Source organism: Ambystoma mexicanum, chromosome 6p (genome assembly GCF_040938575.1).
Source record: "Ambystoma mexicanum isolate Mex_15411 chromosome 6p, UKY_AmexF1_1, whole genome shotgun sequence".
Taxonomy (NCBI): Eukaryota; Metazoa; Chordata; class Amphibia; order Caudata; family Ambystomatidae; genus Ambystoma; species Ambystoma mexicanum.
Window position 1 is genome coordinate 823,383,806 of NC_090935.1, and position 23,027 is coordinate 823,406,832.

General features: G+C 48.8%; 1 protein-coding gene across 1 annotated transcript in view; it reads left to right on the forward strand.

Moving 5' to 3' along the window:
- PPIP5K2 (diphosphoinositol pentakisphosphate kinase 2) overlaps positions 1 to 23,027 on the forward strand; it is a 2,362,281-nt gene that overhangs the window by 401,129 nt on the left and 1,938,125 nt on the right. The window lies entirely within an intron of this gene.

Below are 23,027 nucleotides of genomic sequence, written 5' to 3' on the forward strand. Positions count from 1 at the left end.
CCGTTGTTAAGAAGTCAAAAAGAAAATGTCCTCTGTCCAAACTACCCTATCTGGCCCTGCCACTAACTTGAACAAACTTAATATAGACCAAGAGAATGATTTGTCTTCGCCTAGCCTCTCCTTCAGTTCATTCAATGTCTCTTGAATTAGGACACCTCTCATGGGATACGCCTCTGGGATCAATTCTTGTAGTTCCTCAAGAACACTTTTCTCTCTTGTACTTTCTGTGGCCCCCTTTTTAGAATGTCCTCCATGGTACTATTTCTTGATAGTCGGATTGTTACTTGTAGTTTCCTTCCAGGAATCCCCTTCAGGATACTTGAACAGGGTTTCCCTTCACTGTTTCTAAACTCTCATTATCATAAGTGTCTTATATCTATTATATAACAGCTTGTCTGGGTACAGCCCCTCTCTTGTAGGCTTTTCACTTCTTGGTTGACGTTGTTGCTTATTTGATAACTCGTCCTGGGTACTAGGCCGAGGTTCCAGCCTCTTACATTAACTTGTTATTTACCTCCAACTCCCATCACATTATTTTAGCCCTGCTTTCTCATTCTTGTGACTAGGGTGAGTTTTTGTTGATTGATAATGATATCCTGTAGGCCTCGTGCTTCTCCCGGTCCCCTAGGTACCTATCTCTTGCAATGGGCCGGTGGTTGGGCTCGGCTCTCACTCAGGGCGGTTTTCACTCTTTGGTTCTCAGCTTCACGTTCTTAGGTCGGCGTAGGACTCCTGGTTCATACTGGTTCTACTTGCTGATTGGAATGACCCACGCTTCTAGTACTGCCAGTATTGGCGTTGTTCCTGGGGTGACCTGGTCACCACTTCTAGCTTGAGGCCATGCCACCACTGGGCCGCTTGTTCCTCTCTCGGTCGACCCGAGACTCTTCTCGCATCTGAATACGCCTGTTCTCTGGCGTCTCTTACTCGTGTTCTTTCTCTCTCCCTCTCCCCGCTCCAGGTCATGGCTTCCGTGACTAGCTTGTACTCTGTCTCTAGCCAGCGCAATGTCGAGGGGCTTCTCCAGCACATCCGGCTCCTCACTTCTATTTCTCCTCGTCACAGTTAAATATGCATCTTATATTAAAGAAACACCTTCCTTTTCTTGTGCAACTGGGTTTAATCTTGTATTGTCTTCAGCCAAAGATAAGTATGTCACATTCTTCAGCTTACAGAAGCACAATCAGGGAAAGCTGGTTTGTTATTCGCAATTCAACCTGAAGTGTTAGTTAATACATGGTTTTTCACACACAAAAACACTTCACGTAAACCACTATTTCGTGTGGAAACTTTCTATTATTTTCATGCCATTTAATGTGTGGCCTCAATAACTTTTTCTTCAGGGATAGCCCTCACAGCATGTGCGGGCTTCTGTCCTTAGGTGTGGCGTGGTGGTATCTCCTGTCCACCTGATGGTGAGGGTTGTAGGGATCCTGTCCCTGGTACTGTGGTGTTTCGGCTGTTAACCATGTACTGATTGGTGATGGTTGTTGCAGGTCGGTGTCTCAGAACACTGGGGCCACATTTCTAAGAGGAACTATTTTCCATGGGTGACAGACCCATTATTCATCCCATTAAGCCATCAGGAGTTTGAGACAGGAACTAAAGTCAGTGTGGCAAGAGAAAGCACTTACCCATTTATGATATGTAAAGCAAGGATACTTCGAAAAAGGGGATAAAGCCCATACACTTTTGGTGGCTAGACTCTGCGAGCAGATAGAGCGGTCCCCAAGGTGCTTTCCCCCTCGGGAGCCATGGTGATAGACCCCTCGGCCATTACCGCCTGCTTTGCAGAGTACTATCAGCGGCTATATACTTCTGAGACTGTGCCCGAGCAGGATGACGCTGTGGCCCCCCTGCTCAGCGTTCGGTTTCCACCGTTCCCAGATGCAGACCGGGAAAGGCTGAATGCACCTATCACGGCGCAGGAGGTGGACGGGGCTATCTCACACTTGAAGGCGGGATCGGCACCCGGGGCCGACGGATTCACCCCAGGATTTCTCAAGAGAATGAAGGGTGCGCTTTCCCCATTTCTTGCCCGTCTATATAGTAACATCATGGCCCTGGGGGTGGCACCGGCCTCCTTCACGGAAGCCAGAATAATTGTGATCCACAAAGAAGGCAGGGACAAGCGGCTCTGCAAGTAGTATAGGCCGATTTCCCTGCTCAACTTAGATGTTGAGGTTTATGCCAGCATTCTAGCAAGTAGGCTTAACCTAGTGCTCCCTCTGCTCATCCATAGCGACCAGGTGGGGTATGTCAGGTGGAAACAGGGGGCGGACAACATTCGGAAGACGATGGACTTGATGGCATCCTCGGGCCAACCCCACATTGATTTCGGTCGATGCCGAAAAGGCATTTGACCGTGTTGAATGGCAGTGCATGGAGAGGGTGTTGCAGCAGGTGGGCCTGGGCGCAGACTGGGTTAGGGGTGCACTGGCCCTTTATAGGGAAACTCGAACCAGGGTTGTAGTTAACAGGGTGGGGTTGTCCCAGTTTGCTCTGAGCCGTGGCACCCGGCAGGGTTGCCCCCTCTCACCTTTGGTCTTTATTTTAACGATGGAGCCGTTGGCCCAAAGCATACGGAATGACTGCAGAATAAAAGGGCTCATTCGAGGTTCAAAAGAATATAAAAATTGGCGCTATTTGCAGATGATGTCTTGGCATATGTTACGTACCCTGATGAGTCCGTTCCGGCTTTGTTAGAACGAATTGAGCTACATGGTGTCCGGTCCGGGTTCCGCATTAACCGAGACAAAACCGTGGCCCTCCCTCTGGCGGAGTTCTCCAGTGGATCGGATGGAGCCCCGGCACAGTGGGGCCTCAAAACAGCTCAAAGCAGTATCCGCTACTTGGGGGTCACGAATATCAAACGGCTGGACGACTTGTATAGGGCTAGGCGGACCTAGGGCAGTGGGGTAAACTTTTGTTGTGTGCTGGGAGGTTCACCTCCATTAAAATGAATGTGCTTCCGCGCCTCCTGTTTTTATTTCAGTCGCTCCCTGTATTGCTCCCTGACTCTTTCCTAGCGACAGTCAAAAGTGCACTCCTGGCCTTCCTATGGAACAGGAAACGACCCCGAATTGCTTATAGTATGCTCATTCTCTGATAGAGTCGGGAGGCCTCGCCTACCCTGACTTGGCGGAATGTTATAGGGCAGCCCAGCTTCGGGTCTTAGTTGACCATATCAGGGAAACCGTGTGCAAGCAATGGGTGCGCCTTGAAAATGTTCGCTCCTGTCTCTCTGAGCGAGTGGTTGTGGGTCCCATATCAGTCCATGCCGCGCAGGATTCGTGAACACCCTGTCCTGAAGGTCATGTGGGCAATTTGGAGAGCTGAGAACCCAGGTATGATCGGGGTTACTACCTGGCCCTCACCGCTTAGCTGCATTTAGGCCCCCCGATTGGAGATGCAATAATCGACCCTATCCGCTTTCAGCCACAATACGAACAGGGTTTGGTTAGGGTGGGTCAAATGTGGAGGGAAGGGGTTTTCATGTCTAAGACTGATCTGGAGGAGGCCCTGCAGGGGCTGGCTATTGGCCCCCCTCCCATATCTACAGCTTAAGGGTGTTCTTACAGACAAGAAATGGAAGGGCAAATTGCAACACTGGCTCACGGAGTTTGAAGTAGTCCTGGACACCCATAGTGGCACTAAGGGTCTGATCACTAAGGTGTATAGGGCTCTCCTGGGGAGGGGACACTTACCACCGCCCAGATGTAAGGCGAAGTGGGAGGCAGAGTTGGGATGGGTTGAGAATCAAGAGGGTTGGGAAACCATACATAGGGCGACATGGAAGTCTTCCATAGCCATGCAATATAAGGTGCACAATTGCAGACTCCTCATGTAGTGGCACCTCACACCCTAGCGTCTGGCGAAGATGTTTCCCAATGCCTCCCCTTACTGTTGGAAGGGGGCTGTTCTCAGATTGCCACATACTGGCACCAGTGGTGGAGCTGCCCCTGCATGCAAACGTTCTGAAAAGAAGTCCTGGGGTGGATTCGACTGATAGAAGGTATACACAGGCCTCTCTCCCCTATTTTAGTGTTGTTTGGGGTGGAGCATATTGATGGCCACTATAGGGTCCGCCCTCACATGGCAAGGAACCTGCTTCTGGCCGCAAGGGTGTGTCTCACTATTAAATGGAAGGCTAGCCCTCCCCCCCCCCCCCCACTCAATCTGACTGGCTAGGTAAGGCCAAAGAAATGTATGACATGGAGAGCCTAACTGCGTTGGTCATGGAATCCCACTCACACCTAGATATGGAGTGGCTGCCCTTTTTGGAGTTCTTGGGGAACGTCCAGCAGATTAGGGGGGTGCTTGGTACGCCATGATGTTAGTGGTCAGGCTCTTTGGTGATGCTACAAGTGTTGCAAGGCAGCTTGGATTGCTTCTACGATAGCCTGTGACTCCAGATCTTGGGGTGGGAGGGAGGGGGACCCAGCTAGGACTCTTTTACTCTGTTGCCTGTTCTTCTTTTCTTTCTTCTGTCTTAGACTGTTCTCTTGGGTTTGGGGGGGGGTTAATCTCGAGGATGCTGTTTGATGATTCTGATTGCATTGTTGTTCTAAAAGTGTGTGTTATATGTTAAAGAGAGTCTGTCCCGATTTCAATATAAACATTTCAAATTACGCTGGTGGGGGGAGGGGTTAGGGGGAGGGGGGTGAAGGGGCTGTTAGATGAAAACACTCGAAGGCAAAGAGACTTGCAGAGTTTAGAAAGGTTTGAAAATGAGAGTAGTTCTGAACATTAGTACTGTTTGGTTGTTCCTGGATGCCTTTGATCCAAAAATAAAGTTGTTAAAAAAAAAAATGTCAAAACCTGGTGACCGCCTGGAACAAGTGGAGTGGAAAATCACTACGCTGGAGAACAGAGCCGAAGACAGTGAGGGAAGGTCCCGCCGTAACAACCTTTGCATACTCCCCTCTCCCCCCTCCCAAAAGAGGAGGGACCCTCCATGGAACTCTTCCTGGAAGACTGGCAAACAGACCTGATGGCTCCCAAGAAACTCTACAAATTTTTCTTAATAGAAAGAGCGCACAGGGTTCCGACGGGCAGACCAGTCCCTGCACCCCCCCCCCGCGAACAGTGATCGCAAGACTAATGAACTATAGAGATCGGGACACACTACTACATATGACAAGGGCGACTGGCCCGATCACTTATAACGGCAACCGGATTGGATTCTTCCCCGACTACACGAGGGAGGTCCAGAAGTCGCAGCAATCCTAAGACTCTATTAAAAAGAAACTGACGTCACTGGGCATCAAATACGCACTTTTCTTCCCGGCAACCTTCAAATTGTACCACAACAGCATGGTTCATGTGTTTTATAACCCCCGAGAAGCCTGGGAGTGGTTGGAAACACAGGGCCTCCCTACCCCACGCCCTGACAGACCGAGTGGAAGCACACCTCGCAAAGACGAAGGAGGCGATGACCAACCCCCTGGGCAAACCACCCCAGCATGCGGGGAGGCAGGGAAAGCCAGACCTTCGGTCAAAATGGGACCCACTTCAAATCGGGTGGAACACTGAGAGACCCATAAAAGAAGCAGGAAGGGACCTCCAAATTTGGCAGCCCCGGATGGGATGTTGAGAAAGAGAACAACCCCCACCCCCCCAGGGGTTCTTTCATTTACATTCTGTGGTCATTCCAAGCCACACGAGTTGGGGTAGGCGGTCCTCCTGACCCCTTCCCGCCCCCCTCTGAGTTGGGTTTTTCCCTTTGATAGTTTGAATGGTTAGGGGAACAGGTGCTTCTAGTTGGGGGGAAGTGCAGGGTGGGGGGAGTTTGGGGGTTTCAGGGGTTGAGGGGAACGGCCTAACGACAAAAGTAACAGTAACAAAGGTCAGTGAAATAAAAACAGCTTATGGTTCACAGTTTGGGGCTCTAGGGTTTGCATATGTAGTACACAAAACCGATCACACTGAGAGAAACAGGCGGGCACCGGGGTACCTCATGGCGGGGGACGCGATGGGGATTCAGGAGTTACAACACATCCTCCCGAACAACCCCAAAATAGGAGACACGCGGACATAGCACAGCAGAAACAAACATCGCTGCTAACCTGGAATGTGAACGGCTTGGGGTCAGGTATAAAGCGAGAACTGGTACTCCAATACCTCAACTGCCACTCCCCAGACATCGCATTCATAACAGAAACCAACCTGATAGGTAACAACAGTGGGCTATTCAGGAAATCTAACTACCCGCACACATATCTTGCTGGGATTTCCAGAGGTTCCAGGGGAGTCATGATCCTTTTACATAAAATAATTCCATTCAAGACAAGAAAGGTGAAAGCGGACCCTCGGGACAGGTTCGTGATGGTACTTTGGGAACTGCGGGAAGAGACCGGGGGCCTCATAGCGGTGTATGCACCTCCCACACTGACAAAGCCATAATGCTGGAAGAACAAGCAGATTCGTGGGCAATAGGGGGGGACTTTAATGAAGTCATGGAGAAAGCTCGGGACATAACACACGTGGGCAATAGGGCGGTGGATACCCCGACCAAGCAATGGGGCTATCCGACACATGGAGGGCAACCCACCCATCGGACAGGGGTTACTCGTTGTACTCCAATGCACATCGGTCCCTATCCAGACTCGATTACATGTTCACTCCGAAGAGCATGGCCCACCGACTATCATCCATAGAATTCCTGGCAAGAGGGATTTCCGACCACTCCCCCCTGCAGGTTAAATTCAAGGGTTTAGTACACAGACGCCCACTTGGCGTCTGAACGCCTATTATCTGGGGATACCCGAAATACTGGAAGGGCTCTCGAATAAGATTCAGAATACTTTGACCTAAATGAAGAAGCAGTGGACTGCCCAATAATAAGGTGGGAAGCATATAAGACAGTTATAAGTGGGGAAGCAATATCCTTGGTGGCTGCTCACCACAAACGGCACAACGAGGCAATCACCGAAGCAGAGGCCCAGGGACCAGGCGGGAGGAGCAACTGCTCGAGGAGGGGACCCATGATGCACATGACGCCTTAGTGACAGCCCAAGAAATCTTGAAAGACAGGGCCCTAGATAATGCCCGAACTGCCCAGTGGCAGATCTGTAGTCAGATATAAGAGCGGGGGACAAAGCAACCAAGACACAGGCCTGCTAGAGTGAAGGAAGCAGAGTAAATGGCAAGTACGGGCCATCCAAACCCCGAATGGGGAAATGTTAATGGGCGATTCTGAGATCGCGGAGGCCTTTGCAAAATACTACAGAGAATTATACTCCCCACCAGTACAAGAACCCCTAACATACACCTCATACTTCTTAGACTTGATCACTATCCCCCACTTCAGAGAACCACAGTCGGAACAGCTAGACGCAGTCATCACTAAAGATGAGGTAAGGGAAGCCCTCTCACAATTACAGACAGGGAATACCCCTGGCCCCAACGGATTCCCGTTAGAATTGTGGAAAAGACTGAGCGGAAGGACAACAAAGCACATGAACAGCATGTTCCTCCACAGCAGGGAACAGGGCAACCTCCCCTCCAGACCTCTGGAAAACGACCATAGTGGTGATCCCCAAAGCAGGGAAACTCCCGGAGCACTGTACCTCGTACAGGCCCATTTCCTTAATAAATTAAGAGGCAAAAATACTAGCTAGAGTCCTGGCAAATAAACTGTTTGGGGTGATCGGATCTCTAATTCACCCAGATCTGTGCGGATTTATGCCAGGCAAGTCCACATGAATGAACCTCCGTAGAGTATAGATCGCCATAAATCGGGCAGACGAAATCCCATCTCGGTTGGCCCTCCTTGCGGTTGACTTTGACTTTGAAAAGGCCTTTGATTCAGTAGGGTGGGACACCTGTGGGCCATAATGGAGCGCATGGGCTTCGGGCAACATTTCATGTCATTGGTCAAGCTTCTCTACACCCTCCCCGAGGCATCTGTAAGAATCAACGGGAAGACATCCAGAACATTTCCGCTGCGTAGGGGCAGCAGGCAGGGCTGCCCCTTCTCGCCCCTACTATTTCCCCTGGCCATTGAACCTCTTGCGATCCGGCTACAAACAGACACACAATGGGCAGGATTTGCCTGGCCAAGGGGAGGGGAGGAACGCGTCTATCTGTACGCGGATGATCTCCTGTTATATCTGAGTAATCCCAAAACCTCCTGCCTGATCATGACCAGAACCCTGGAGGAATACCAACACTTCGGGGGACTCCGGGTTAACACACACAAAACAATTTACTTTCCGGTGCAAGGGGGGATGAAGCAATCCCAGAACCCTGCCCATACTCTGTTTCGGTACTGGGCTTCACCTACCTGGGTATATGGATTAGCATGACACAGGAAGACTTCCTCAAACTGAACCTGCGCCCGATAATGCAAAGATTTGAGAACGTCACCCACTGGCACTCCCTCCCACTTTCACTACTCGGGAGGGCGGCACTGTTTAAGATGCTGGCGCTCCTGAGATTCCTGTACGTCCTCCAAAACGCCCCACTCCATCCCGGCCACAACATTTGCAGACATCGACAGGCCCCTTCCGTACATTACTCTTGGGAGGGAATCAGCCGCGCATTGCATAAATAACGCTTCACCGCTCGGTGTGGGAGGGGGGCATCAGACTGCCCAACATCCGTACATACTATTGGGCTGCACAGGGAGGAGTGGCAAATGAGGTGGCTACATGGGGACCCAATGCTCCCACATACCCGGGTCGAAACTAGGGACACCGACTCCCCTTCCCCCTCTGCACATACTATATGATGAAAAAAAGAACCTAAGCGATACACCAAGCGGGTCCCTTCACATCCATCGAGTCTGGAAGGAAATACACAGGTACATCGGCGGGGAAGGCAGACCAACCTTGATTAAACCCCTCTGGCGCAATAGACACCTCCCCGAAATCCAAAAAATGGGCCACTTTGAATCCTGGGAGAGAAAAGGAATATCCACACTGGCAGACATCGTTCATGAGGGGCAATTGATAGAATTCGAAACTCTGCAAATGAAACATGGGTTGTTACCCATGGACCGCTTTAGATACCTCCAACTCACACACGCCATCAACACCCAATTCCTGAATCTTGCCGACATACCCACCTGCTCTCCCCTCGAGAAAAAAAAAAAATGTACTCCCACACCGTATTCCTCTCAAGGTAACCTCCACCCTTTACCAGGCAATTAACTCATTTGGTTCGGGGGACCTCTCCAACCTCAAGGCTAAATGGGAACAAGACCTGGGGACACTGGAGGCAGAGGAATGGGTGGAGGCTCTGATGTCTATAAGGGAAATAGGCATTGACGCTAAACTCAGGCTGCTACAGCTGCGAATTCTACACAGGTCCTACTACTCCAGAATGCAAATAGCCAGCTGTGGGGGAAGAGGCCTATACAGAATGTCGCCGATGCAAAAGGGCGGAGGGCACCTTCTACCACATGCTCTGGGAATGTGGGGCGCTGCAGGAGTTTTGGACAGCATGCTTACTACACCTCTCTAGAATACTGGGCACCACAATCCCGAAGGACCCCAAACTTATCCTGTGGGGAATCGGTGGCAAAACCAACCTCAACAAACACAAAAGGACATTTCTGGGGGTGGCATTTGGAGCGGGTAAGAGACTAACGGCAGCCACCTGGGGCTCGGGAGATAAGATAAACATAGATCCATGGTCCAATGAAATGGACAGATGCGCCTCCCTAGAAAGACAGATTTATAACGCAAGGGGGTCCCCCCAAAAGTTCCAGAAAATATGGGGGAAGTGGGAAGAATAAAAACATTGAAACCAGGAACAAGGGAGAGCCTAAGTACCCAGTGCGCCCACCCAGTGGGTGGTGCAAATCCTCTTTCCCCGCAGTGTCACACACCGCCAAATGCTATGTTATGTCTTGCTAATTACTGCGTCCTTGAAGACAGGACTCCTAATGTCATTGTGTACTCATGTTGTAGTTTGTCCTTTGTTTAACAAAATCTAATAAAAAGAATTTGAAAAAAACAAAAGATCATCACACCCCTCTTTTGCATTTTCATGTGAGATGCCTGACCTGGTTCCCACATTCGCACCATCCATACCCTATCCCGAAGTTGGTCGGTTCCCTGCATCATTTTGTCTACTTGGGATTTCACTTCCCCCCAGAACTGCTGGAGGTTTGGGCAGCTCCACCAGATATGCCTCCAGTCCCCCTTCGTGGGGCATCCTCGCCTGCATGTGTCAAAGGTGGACGGGTACATTGCGTTGAGTCTCTCTGGGGTGTAGTGATATTGTAGTATTAACTTTCTGCCACATCTCTCTCACCTGTATCGAGCCTGTTAGTTTGGGAATTATGCTCCATACGTGTTCCCATTGTTTCCCCGTGATGGGTTCGCCCAATGTTCTTTCCCAGCATTTCATATAGTGCCATCGTATTTCTTCCCCTTGGTCGTTCAGGAATTTGTAGAGATTAGAGACTATCTTTTTAGAACCTGTGTCTGTTGTCATGTAGGTCTCGAACGGTGTTAGCCGTCTTGTGGCTGCTTCATTAATGGGGGTGGGGAGGTAATCCAGTGCTTTAGTTAAATATATTTAACTTCCTCTCTGGCTGTTATCCTGAGTGTCTGCTTGCATTCTTGGTATGACATAGTTTGACCCCTGTACATTGTCTCTTATCTTGCAGCATGCTGCCTGCACCCAGTTTGGGCTTGTGTTTCCACATGAAGGTACTCACTAATTTATTCAGTGACCTGAAGAACGATCTCTGAATCTTTACTGGCAGTGTTTGGAAATAGTAAAGTAGCTTCGATTAAACTGACATTTTTATAACGGTTAGTCTCCCCCAAAATGAGACGCTGATGGGATTTCCACTTTGCTAGGTCTGATTTTAGGTTTGCCAGGAGTTTCGGATAGTTGGCATTATACATCCGTCCAATTGAGGACGTTAGTTTGATCCCTAGGTATGTGAACCCTTCTGCGGCGTTGTTCAATCGTGTAGCTACGGCCAGCCTGTTTACTATCGCAGGGTGAAGGCACACACCCAACAAAGCATGTAATATCCGAGACCAAATAATGGACACACCCCTCAAGGGAATGAGACCAGGAGATGAATTGAGAGTAAAATAAATTTATATAAGATCAATTGCATGCAAAGAAATCTGCTGCCCGAGAGCGCTCTGCCAACAGATACACGGGCAGCACATTAAAAAGGCACCAAGTGTCATGAATGACATCAAGTATAGGTAACAAACTAACAAAATTGATTGGCTAGGTACGTATACTAATCCCAGCTCCATATGTGATGCCTTGGTTCCATTGGTTGCCGTCTCTTCGTCAGTCAGAGTGCATGTGGTCAGCTGGGCTCATCGCCACAGTGAAGGTCAGGGCAGAGAGGCGCTACAATGCAGTCTATCTAAGCTAAACAACAGAAACTGATTGCATAAAACAAATGGCAAACATAAAAGTCATTGCATGAATGGGGGTGCTTTCAGAAACCACTGACAGATATATTGGCGTTCCAACCCCTGTTCTCAGGGGTTCGTAAAACATGGTACCCCAGACCCAGGTGTCTTCCCCCGTGGGTTTTGATCTACCTGATGCCTCATGACACAGATGGACATGTGTTAGTTTTGGGGAGGATATATTGGTGCATAGGATTAAGGCTATGGTGGGTGTCCTGGAATAGTCACTGCGAGGGGCCAGATGCATGTTTATATCAGAGAGTAGAGGGGCAAGGGACCTGTGCACCATGGCCTGACGGGGTGGGGGTCTAGGGAGCATGGGCAGGTTTATGCGAAAATGGCCACCTCTCCCCCAACAGAGGTCTTCGATTAAGTTTCATACTTCTGATTTTTGTTTGTTTATTTTTAAGCCGGAGATGGAGCCAAATTGGTCTAGTTCATTTATTAGCACCGGCAGTGAGTGTTCTGGGGTCGTCAGTGCTATCAGCATATCGTCCGCAAAGGCCATAGTTTTATGCTCGTCCCCCCCATCACTATCCCCTTCACCTGTTGGGTTTCTCGAATCCGAATCTGTAGCGGCTCCAAGAATATGGCGTATAGTAAGGGTGAAAGTGGACATCCATGTTTGGTGCCTCTACTCAAGGGTACCTCTTTCGACAGGGTTCCATTCAGGGCTATCCAGAACTAAGGTGAGTTGTAATTGGCCTTGATCATTGCAGATAATTATCCCCAAATCCCATGCATTCCATGGTGGAAGAGTTGTGTCCACTCCACCCTGTGAAAAGCTTTCTCTGCGTCTTGGGACACGAGGATGGCTTGGGTGTGGGTTTGTTCTGCTTTCTTGATTAGGTGGCTCACCCTGCGAGTGTTGTCTGTGGTTTGTCTCGTGGGCATGAAACCCGATTGGTCCGGGCCTATGAGTGTCGGGAGCAGTCATGTGGTATGACACCGGGAGTGATGGGTCCTTTCTCTGTTTGGGTAAAACCACCAGTTTAGCTTTGTTCATTGAGCTGGTTATGTTCCCTTTTATCTTGAAGCTGTTGAACAGGTTGGTTAGTTTTGGGGCTAGCACAGCTTGGTATTTCTTCTAGAAAATATTTGGGTATCGGTCTGGGCCCGGTGCTCTGTTTCTAGGGATTTTTTTGATTGCACTGAGGACTTCCTCAACCTGTATGTCCCTGTCTAATATCATCTTGTCGCCGTTAGAGATCTGGGCGAGAATGAGGTTCTCTAAGTATTCCTTCTGGCTATCTTCCCTTGGTTCATCTGATTTGTATAGGGTCTGGTAATAGTTCCTTAGTATTTTCCCCATCTCCTCGTTGGATGTCTTTATTTGGCCATATTTGTCTTTTAATTTCAGTATCACTGTCTTCAGCCCCTTTTCACATAGCTGTCTTGCCAGTAGTTTGTCAGCCTTATTGGTGCTGATGTAGTATTTGTTTTAGTCGTAGGTGCGATATTTCTGCTTTTTTGCTTTGTATCATTCCCAGTTGGCCTTGTATGAGTTTCAGGGCTAGCTTCACTTTCATACTGGGGTTGTTTGTTACCTAATTTTGTAGTCCTTTTAGTTACCCCTCTAGTTCATCCTCCCATCTGTTTCGATGTTTGTCTTTGTGCTTTTATGGCTATTAGGTCGCCCCATAATACCGCTTTGAAAGAGTCCCAAACAATGTCCTGTGGGGTTACACCTGTGTCATTATTGGAAAAGTAATGTTCGATCTTGTCGTTTATTGTTTCCACTACAAGGCTGTCTTTTAGTATGTATGTTGGGAATTTCCATGTCCAGATCCCTCCCCGCGAAGTGTGAATGTTAAATGTTGCTGTTATCGGGGCGTAATCTGAAAGGGCGATTAGTTCTAATTCAATATTGCCCACCTTTCCCACTAAGTCAGTGGTTGCCCAGATGTAGTCTATTCTTGACTGGCAGTTGTGAACATGTGAAAAGTGGGTTACGCCCTGCGTTTCCCCTCTTGTGGCGCGCCATAAGTCATGGAGTGCTAATGTTTTGAATGTCTTTTTCAGGACTTTTGAGGGGGAATTTGTCCCCGATTGTGACTTTGAGCTTATATCTAGTCTGGGGTCCCACGCTAGGTTTAGGTCTACCCTAGTATAATTTCCCCTGTGGCGAATCGCTCAAAGGTCGCCAGTGCCCCTTTTATAAAGTTGAGTTGCCGCATGTCGGGGGCATAAATCGAGGCTAGTGTCGGGTGCTTTCCTCCTATCTCAACGTTGAGGGAGAGATAGCGCCCCTCCTTGTCTGATAGGGAGTTCCCGACGCGTGCGTTTAGCCTGTTTGTAGGGCGATTAGGACTCCCGCTCTCTTTTCCACTGCATTCGCTTGGTATACTTGTGATGCCCCTCTGATTTTAACTTGGCTCCTGTCTGCTTTCTTAATGTGTTTCTAGATACATCAGGATGTCAACTTTCATTCTCCAGGCCTGCTGTTCCAATGTTTTCCTCTTAATCGGAGTGTTCATCTCCCAGACATTATATGTTAAGATTTTCACCGATTTTGTGTTCCCGCTAGCCATATCCCAAAAGTCTAGTTCTTGTAGCCCTGAGACCCCACCACCAGCTCCTTCTCCCCTTATCCCCTCCCGCCCTCCATATCCCCGTCCCCTTTTTCCACACCCAATACCCCCTGTACTCTCCCCTCCCCTCCCCTCCCTTACCCCCTGAGGAGGGGCCAGGTTCCTAGGAGCGCACAGACTAATTGTCCCTCGCGCCTGGCCCCCAAACAACCTCAGATTTAACTTGTGGGGGATCCTAAACCCCACGTGGGATTCCAAAATCGTCCTTGGTCGTCCTCTGGGCCCCAGAGTGTATGAATCCGGGTGAGTCCCACCACATTGTCTTGGTGTGGCTACCTCTGTATTCTTACTTGTGTGGTCTTAGGACTTGAGTGCCCTTCATTTTCGCCTTCCTCCTCGACTCCTTTTAACCACTGTCTTCCTGCCCTCCAGGATTCCTCGGCCTTCTGTTCACCCCCATGCTTGTTCTTGGTCGTCATCGTCTTCCTGGTGTATGTGCAGGATTTGTTCCCCTTCCTCGCATGTTGTGATCCTGTGTAGCCGCCCCTCCCATGTAAAAAGGAGCACGAACGGGAACGTCCATTTGTATCTTACTTGGTTGGTCGTTAAGTGCTGGACAGTTGGACCCATTCTTCTTCTCTTCTTGAGCATGGATTGTGCAAGGTCCTGGTATAGTTGTACTTCTTGCCTGTTCACTCTCAGTGGTCCCGTTGTTCTCTCCTTTCGCAGGATTTGCTCTTTTTGGGCGTTCAATGTTACTGCAGCAAGCATGTCCCTTAGCGTGACCGTAGTTCGGCTGATCTTATTGGGCCTAAGCGGTGCAGTCGGTTGACCTGGGCTGGGGTTTCCGAGTCCCCTGCCAGTAACTCAGAGAATAGTTGGAGGACTGTCTTGGCTGGGTGTTTGTCATCCACCGATTCCGGTAGGTTTTTAATTCTAATATTGGATCTCCTTAATCTGTTTTCGAAATCCTCACATTGGAGTTCCAGGTTGCTGGATAGGCGAGATCGATGTTCTAGTGCCTCGTCCAAATTGTAGGTGTCGTCCTCTATATGTTGCACTACTTTTTCCAATGTGTCGGTTCTTTCCTCAAGGTTCGTAGTGTCTATCTTTACCTCCTGTAAAAGATTGTTTCATGTCCTCTTCAACATTTAGAATTGTTCCTGGAAGGAGAGTAGAAATTGGCTCTGGAATTCTTCTAAGCAATTTTGCATGTCCTCTTTAGTCATTGTATTCTTCCCCCATTGCCTGCCACTCCTGGGCGGGAGGGTCTCGACTGGTCTCCCCCCGTCTCGTTGCCGCTGTGTCGTACGTGCTACACAGCAGCTTTAGGTTTTTAGATTGTTTCCTTGGGGGGATAGTTGTGCTGGGGTTGTGCTTTTCAGTCTGGATTTGGAAATAAATGCTGATTTTGTGATGTTGCTTTTGTCTCGCTTCCTGTGGTACTCCCTGGGTTATGGTTTATATTGGTTTGTGCTAGATCTTTGGGTGGGCCCCTCTGCACGTCTCAGATATTTGTGCTGGTGCTGTAGGGTTGTCTGGCGTCTTCCCCTTCCCTTCGGCCGTTCCGCTATATGGTGGGGGTGGTTCTCTCGCACCTTTATCCTCTCTGTCCACTGGTGGTCTGGTATGGCGTTGCTTCCTTCACTTTTCCTATTCTCTGTTGCCACTTGGGGCTCCCCAATATTCTTGGGTCCCCCTTAGGGGGTTTGCTGTTTATTGCTTAGTGTGCTAAGGAGGGGAGCCTCAGTGACCCTGCAAAAGATAGGGTTTTTTGCTGTGTCGCAGGTCTCCCGTGCAGGCCTTTTTTGTTTCTTGCCCTCTCAGCTTGTGCTGCTCTTGCTGTTTCTCAATGACTTGTTTTTACTTGTGCACAGCGGTATGGTCTGAACGCTTCTCATGTGGCGCTTTATGCCTCTGGGGGTGTCCCTCCCGTCGGGTCCCTGCCGGTACTCACTTTGCTGCCGCGTCGCATCCGTGGGGGCCCCCTGCCGGATGTTGACTGGGGCTCGCTGCCACTGCTGTTTCCTTCCCTCACGGGTCTAGCTCCGGGTGGGTGTACCTTGCACTCTGGGCTGTTGGGCAAGTGGTCCTTTCTCACTGGCGGGACTCAGCTTGGCGGCGGGCATTGTCTGCTGCTCACTGGTGCACTGAGTACTCTGTTTCTGCTTTGCGGATGACTCCGCTCTCCTGTGGCTCTATATTTGCTTGTCCTTCTTGCCCTTCGGTTTCTTTCACTAGTGAACGCTGAGTACGGCGCCCACTGACTGAGTCATCTCCACCGATGGCGTGCTTCCTCACTTGCCTCTTGCGTCCCCGGGGAGGGGTTTGGGCCGAGACATTGTACGGCGCTCTCTGACTGGGCTCTTCTTTGCCAAAGGTGTATTATCCTTCCCTGCCTTTGCGTCTCCGGGGGGTTTGGGGTGAGGGCGGCTTGGGCCGGCACCTATTATCCCTCTTGCAGCGTCTTTGCTGTCTGCAGCCTTCGCTATCTTAGGCCCGCCTGGGAGGCTACTACCGTTGCAGAGCCGTGTTGCTGTCTGGATCTGCTTGTAATCCTCACTGCGTTGGATATGTCCTGAGGGGTCTCCCATGCTTGGCAGGGTCCACACCTTGTTTCATTTGATGCTCCGTGGGGGTGAGGATCACCGTCGGAGTCGCTTATTTGTATGTCTTGTTCGCACGGCGTGGCAGGGAGAGACACCTACACACGTCCTCCTCTGCCGGCCGCCATCTTGGAAATCGGGTGGATGAATTTGAAAGAATTATGAGTGCTTTCAAGCCAGGTAATCTGCTCTCTTTACACGTGGCAATTGAGAACACACAGCTAGAATTATTAACGATAATCCATAATAACCAATAATATGAAAGCTATCAAGTGGTCTTCTGCCATGCATTCTGAATTATATGATAAGGGAACTAGGAGTGAGAAGAAAGGAATTTTACAATATTTAGGTGGAAATATCAGTAACCCAAAACATGTGAAGGCTTTTGAAGATGTCATGTTTCTATTTGGGAGTATATTATTGAAAGATGTTGTATACATTTATAAAAGCAAAATGATGGCTACATCAACAATTCAGAGCAATGAAGATATATCTCTTTGATATACGATCAAGCAAAGACCTCGGAATTATGTGAATATTGCTAATGCAAGATTTGCTTATAAGACAGCATTAAATGATGGGACGCTTTTCAAAAAGGCCCTTCTGTGGGACAGCTTTAAAGACTGAGCAAAATTTTGGAAAATTATAGCTTAAAATGATGCTTTGAAAAAGTGATAATGTAAGGTTATTAGTTGAAGTACACCAATGGGATGAGAATTTGAACCACTGACCCACTATTATGTACTGGTTGAGAATTAAGAATTCAAGCAATGGATTAAGACTGTGCGCAATAGATTTGTACTAGCATTAATTATTTCAACCTCCATTCCTTTGGTTGGAAGAAGGTTGAATGTGCATTAAATGCACAGAACTCTTTATGCACCTTAGTTTGTAGTGCCTATTTATGTTTGAGAAGGCTCCCAGAAGAATGGAAACTGGGTTTGGTTATGCCACTATTTAAGAAAGTTAATAGGAATTGACCCCAGCAGCTTATAGACCAATTTCCCTTCTTTCTGGTACTTTTAACTAGTTTGATAGGATAACTCATGCCCAATTAAGAGAATAACTTGTAGATGAATGACACTAATTTAGGCTTTAGGGTAGGTGTGGTATGGTGCACTAAGAATTAAATGTGTTGTTATTTTTGTCAAAGTATATTTTTGGCTTACTGCAGTAATTTAGGCAGCATTTCTGGATTTGACATCTCCGTTTGATCATATTAATAGAACTCCATTATGGAAAACATTAGGAGAAATTGCCATACCCGAGGACTTATTGAATCGAATAATTACATACTAATAGCAAGGCTAAGGTATGGTATGACAGGGAATTTGCAAATAAGTTTAAAGTTGTGAAAGGGGCGAAACATGGTTGTGTCCTGGTGACAACTCGTTTAACCTATATACTAACTACTTGTCATAATTCCTGGAGTCTTTAATGGTCGGTTGCCAGTGCATAGGAAGAAGGCTGATTCCATTTCTCAGTATGTGGATGATGCTGTGTTATTAACTAGAACTCATACAGCCTTTATTAGCTGGTGAATGCTTAAACACCAAATGTATCAGACAATGGTGTAAATTAATGGCTTTGTGAAAGAATTAGAGAACTCAAAATCTAAAACAATGATCCGTAAAGGGTAAGAAATAGGAAGTATGCACAATGTTTACATATCTGGCAATATAGCTTAATTTGTTCTTTTCTTTGAAGAAGCATATTCATAATCGGGCTCTGAAGATGACACAAGCCAATGGAGCAATAATCTGATCTGATTTGATAATATGAAACAAAAGCCTGCTGATCTGATTCTGATTAAACTTTAAGACGAATTGAGGGAATTTGTCCCTTCTCCCCTAGTGGGAGTCCCCCCCCCCCCTTGTGAGGCTAGGGACGTCAGCCCTCTCTGCAACACCCTCGATAGGGATTGATGCAAGTGGGACCTCACCAGGAGAGACTCCCCCTTTGGGGACAAGGACTCCCGTTGAGGAACTCCCTAAGCCATTCCACTTAATGGCATATATGGGACTATCGGAAATATAATATATTATATTAAATAATAATAAAGAACAGTATGACATCCTGAGATTTGCCTGAAGACAAGGCCACACTATGTCATCACGATGAAGAAAGAGACTCTAAGTGAGAAATCTCCATTTAACTGAGATGAGTAGACTGGAAAGGGAGGACACGCCGAGGAGAGACGAAGCAAAGAGAGAGCGTAAGCAGGGGAAACCCCCCAGGAGCATCAGAAAGGAGAAGTGGAGCCAAAGAGAGACGCAGAGCTAGCAACTTACAGAAGTGGACAAACTCAAAAGTGGAGACCCAGCATTCACACAGACTGTAGAGCTGAGGAGACGGGAATCCCACTCCTGGCAGGGCTGTGACCACGACAGCTTCGTGGTGGGCAATGTGCCTGTCCAACGACGCTGAAACCAACACATTGAGCGAACAGCGAGGCAGCCGGTTACCTGCAGCCATACCTGGTCACAGAGAAGGAGAAGACCAAGAGCAGGATGCCGGCAGAGCTCAAGAGAGAGCGAATCGGAGCCAAAGAGGAGAACCCGAACAAGTGCTGGTCCCGTGGATGTTTCCCTACCAACTCAGAGGTAACTGGAAGAACGAGAGAACCAAGATGCCGCCGGGGAATCATCCATTTGGAAAAACACATGCCAGTGAAATTGATGAGCTATGGAATAGAGAGATGTAAACTGGAATTGTAACAATGTGAAAAAGAGAATCATGAGTAAACCTACGAGACTATTAAGCATTGGCTACAAATACCCTGGGAAAATATCTAATACAGCAAGAAGTGGAGAATATTAGAAGGAGAATCCTAGGAGTATGAAGTGAAGGCCACTAGAGCCTATAAAAGAGAAACACTAAGTAAGCCACCCCAGGAGAGGGAGAATATTATCCGCCAAGAAGTCCTACCCCGGGGGTGCTGTCGAACAGCCGGCTCATGTGGTCGTGAGCCTTAGCCGCTCTGCTGGGGCCGCTGGTATGCTGTAGATAAAATCCTGGTTGCAGCTCAGGTCCTGCTAGGAACCAACTCTGACAGAGAATCGGAACGTTGCCGCTACATCCTGCAGCAAATCAGTGCAGGGGAACCAACGGATCCTGCTAATAGTGCTGTGGCTACCTGACTTTTTGGAAGTCGCTGCTGGCGGTGGGAGTGAGTTGTGAGCCCCAGCAACGGAAGCGCTGGGGTGCGGAGGCCTTGTGGCATATGAAGTGGCAGCGGCAGGGAGCAAACAGGCACCCACTGAGCACACAACAGCGGGAGCACCTGAGTTCCTGTGATATACCCATCCACAGGCGGTGCCTGGAACGCACAACTGGGGATCCAGTGAGCAGCCCAGCATCCACCATGGCCAGAGCCGCGGGATCGCTGTGTTTTGGTAGAAGAGCCACGGACCGGGCTGAAGACGGTGAAGACTCATTAGCTGGAGCCCAACGCTGTGCGGAAGGACCGATAAGCAGTGTTTGGGTTTTTATGCTTTGAAGCTGGCCGAAGCAGCGAACAGGACACTTTGAGGGGAGGGTAGCCACACTAGAGTTCTGGCACATCAGGAAGGAGCAACAAGTCTGGTGACAGGGTGACATTTTGGAGTGTGGAGCTCCCCTCTTCCCTGTAAACATCGTTACTTATAGGTGTCTGCCACCATATCTTGCAAGAATCAACAGAGTGAGGGCTTGCCTATACATGAAAAATCCTCTCTGCAGTGAGTGCTGGGCGGCCAACCACACCCACAAGAACATTGGCTGTGACTGTTCTCGGGCAGTGGGGGCTCTGCCATTGGCCTTCAAGGTCAAGTGCAGATAAAGTGCAACAGGGTGGCCATTATCCAAGGGGAGCTGTGTGGTGGCCACCGCAAGGGGTGTGCTAGTCTTTCGGGACTCCACACTGACCTTTCTCGATGGTGTTGGCCTAGGGGAAACAATCCAGGGTCTTTGAGCCCTTAAGTGCGGTGCCCTTTGAAATTGGGTACGCTAAAGGACCGGAAAGCTCAGAGAGGGTGCTGTGTGTGACGTTCCCCTGGGGGCGAGATCACTTGGAGCTTGTGACCTTAGGAGGAGAAGTGGATACCTAAATGCTGTTGGGTGCACCCTTGAACTTCCTGGTGGTGCAACATAGACTGGGAGTGTGGCGCCAAGGCTGGAGTTGTGATGCGGCCCTGCACTACTGGAGCAGTGGGCACCCGTGCTTCTTGCTGATAAGGCTCTGGTGGACACGGGCTTCTGCATCTGGCAGGAACGCAGAGTATCCAGTTGGGGTGACAGTTGCTGCTGGGATAGACCCGGCGCTGAAGGCACTTGCTGTGATGCCAAAAGACAAACCCCAGAAGGGGAACCTCCAGGACAAAATGGACCGAGATATGGTGAGCGCCACTGCACCTCCAGCCACAACGCAGGAAGCTAAGGCTACCTGTTTGGGCTCCTCAGGAGAAGAACAGCGGATTTCGCTCACAGACATCATGAGCACCACTGGGGATTCCAGGTCCTCAGCAGAGGTGAAGATAGATGGGTTGTCCTCAGAGGTTTCATTTCTGAGGCAGGAACTTCGTAAACTGTCCTGGTAGCTGGCGTCTGTGTCGCAGAAACTTAGTGTCCTGGAAAACTGAGCTGAGGACAGTGAGGGCAGGTCCCGACGTAATCATCTGTGCATACTTGGGCTGCCTGAGAAGGAGGAGGGACCCAGTATAGAACTATTTCTGGAGTTATGGCTGACAGACCTGATGGCATCCAAAAATATTTTCAAATTTCTTCTCAATAGAGTGGGCACATTGTGTTCCGTCCGGCGGGCCCACGCCTGGAGCACCTCCACGCACTGCAATAGCGCGTCTGCTAAACTACAGGGACCGGGACGTACTCCTACACATGACGAGGGCGACCGGCCCGATTGCGTATAACGGGAATCGGATCGGTTTCTTCCCGGACTATACAAAGGAGGTACAAAGGACCAGACCGTCCTTTGACTCTGTTAAACGGAAGCTGATGTCGGCAAGTATAAAATATGCTTTTTTCTTCCCGTCTGTGCTCAAGGTCTATCACAAGGGCTCGGTTCATCTGTTCCACAAACCTAAGGATGTCTGGGACTGGTTGGGGAGACATCCTGTCTGGGGCGCTCTCTAGATCGCCTAAGGACTGGGCTATTTTTTTTGGACTAACTTTAAGTTTCAGAGCAATGTAGATATGGGTACATTAATAACCAGAAATGTTAACAACATACATTATTTGCATATCGGCTCATTCTACCCCCACCTGGGGTGCAGCGCAATTCAAGTCGATTGCTCATATTTAAACAACCCATTCCCAGTAACCATTAAACCACCCTCCTCCCCCCAAACATGTCCCAAGTTATGGGTGAAGAAAGTATTCTTTTCTTGCTTTAAGAATTCAACTGGTTGAAACGCATTCTCGGCTTGATGTTCATAGCTATTAAATATTGCCCGGAGTAATCTAGGCTGGAAAAACATCTGCTCCTTATCGTCCATGAATTCATGTAGTGGTAGCCAAGTGTTCAAATATTTCGATTATGAGCCAAGGGCTATTGCTGTCACCTTTTCCATAGTCATTACTCCCCACAGTCTCACCCACCATATGGCTACTATAGGTCCTTTCTTGGTTTTCCATGCTTGTGCAACTGTAATCCTGGCCGCGCTCAACATATGCGTGATAAGTGTAGCTGTGGGCCCTGAATTTGCATAACATCCCTCGACTGCCTCCCCCAAGAGTACCACTAGTGGGTCAAATGGAAGCTGCACCCCAGTTATTTCTTTAATATGACTTAAAATCTCCTTCCAGTAGGTTTTGGCCACTGAATGAGGTCCCCTGGAAAGTTGCAGTTTCTTCAGCAGGTTACAGGGTATTCTGGGTTGATAGAGTGTATACGGACTGGCGTGATATACCAGCGGAGGCATAGTTTATATGCTGCTTCGTTAATTGAGGTGCATCTAGAACTCTTGGCGGTTCTAGGCCAAATGCGGCTCCAGGTGTCCCCAGAAATTGGTCTCCCTAAGTCTGTTTGCCACTTTTGCATATATGTAAGGTTCTCCTTGGGATCTATCTCTTCAATTAGGCGATATAGTCTAGTTATCCCTTTGTCTGGCTGGCCTTCTTGTATTGTTAGTTCCACCCCCGTTGGATCTCTAGTTGCCCTTTCTTTCACCTTTGCGTTTGAGACCCAGTGCCTAATCTGGACATAATGAAAACGCTCTCTTTCTGGTATGTTAGACCTAATCTTGTATTCTTCAAATGTCAGGGGAGACCCTCTAAATAGAGATCTTTTAGTACCATATTATGTTCCCTGCGCACCCCGCCCCCACATCCCCCATTGTATCCAGAAGTTGGCCTGCATTCCTGGGGTAAAGTCTGGATTAGAAGCAATTGGTGTGAGTGTTCCCCCTCCGCCCCTTTGATCTTCTTGTGTCTCAATACCTTATCCCAATACCAGAGAATGGTTTTGGTTGATTCTAATAACAGCCCACCTTTTT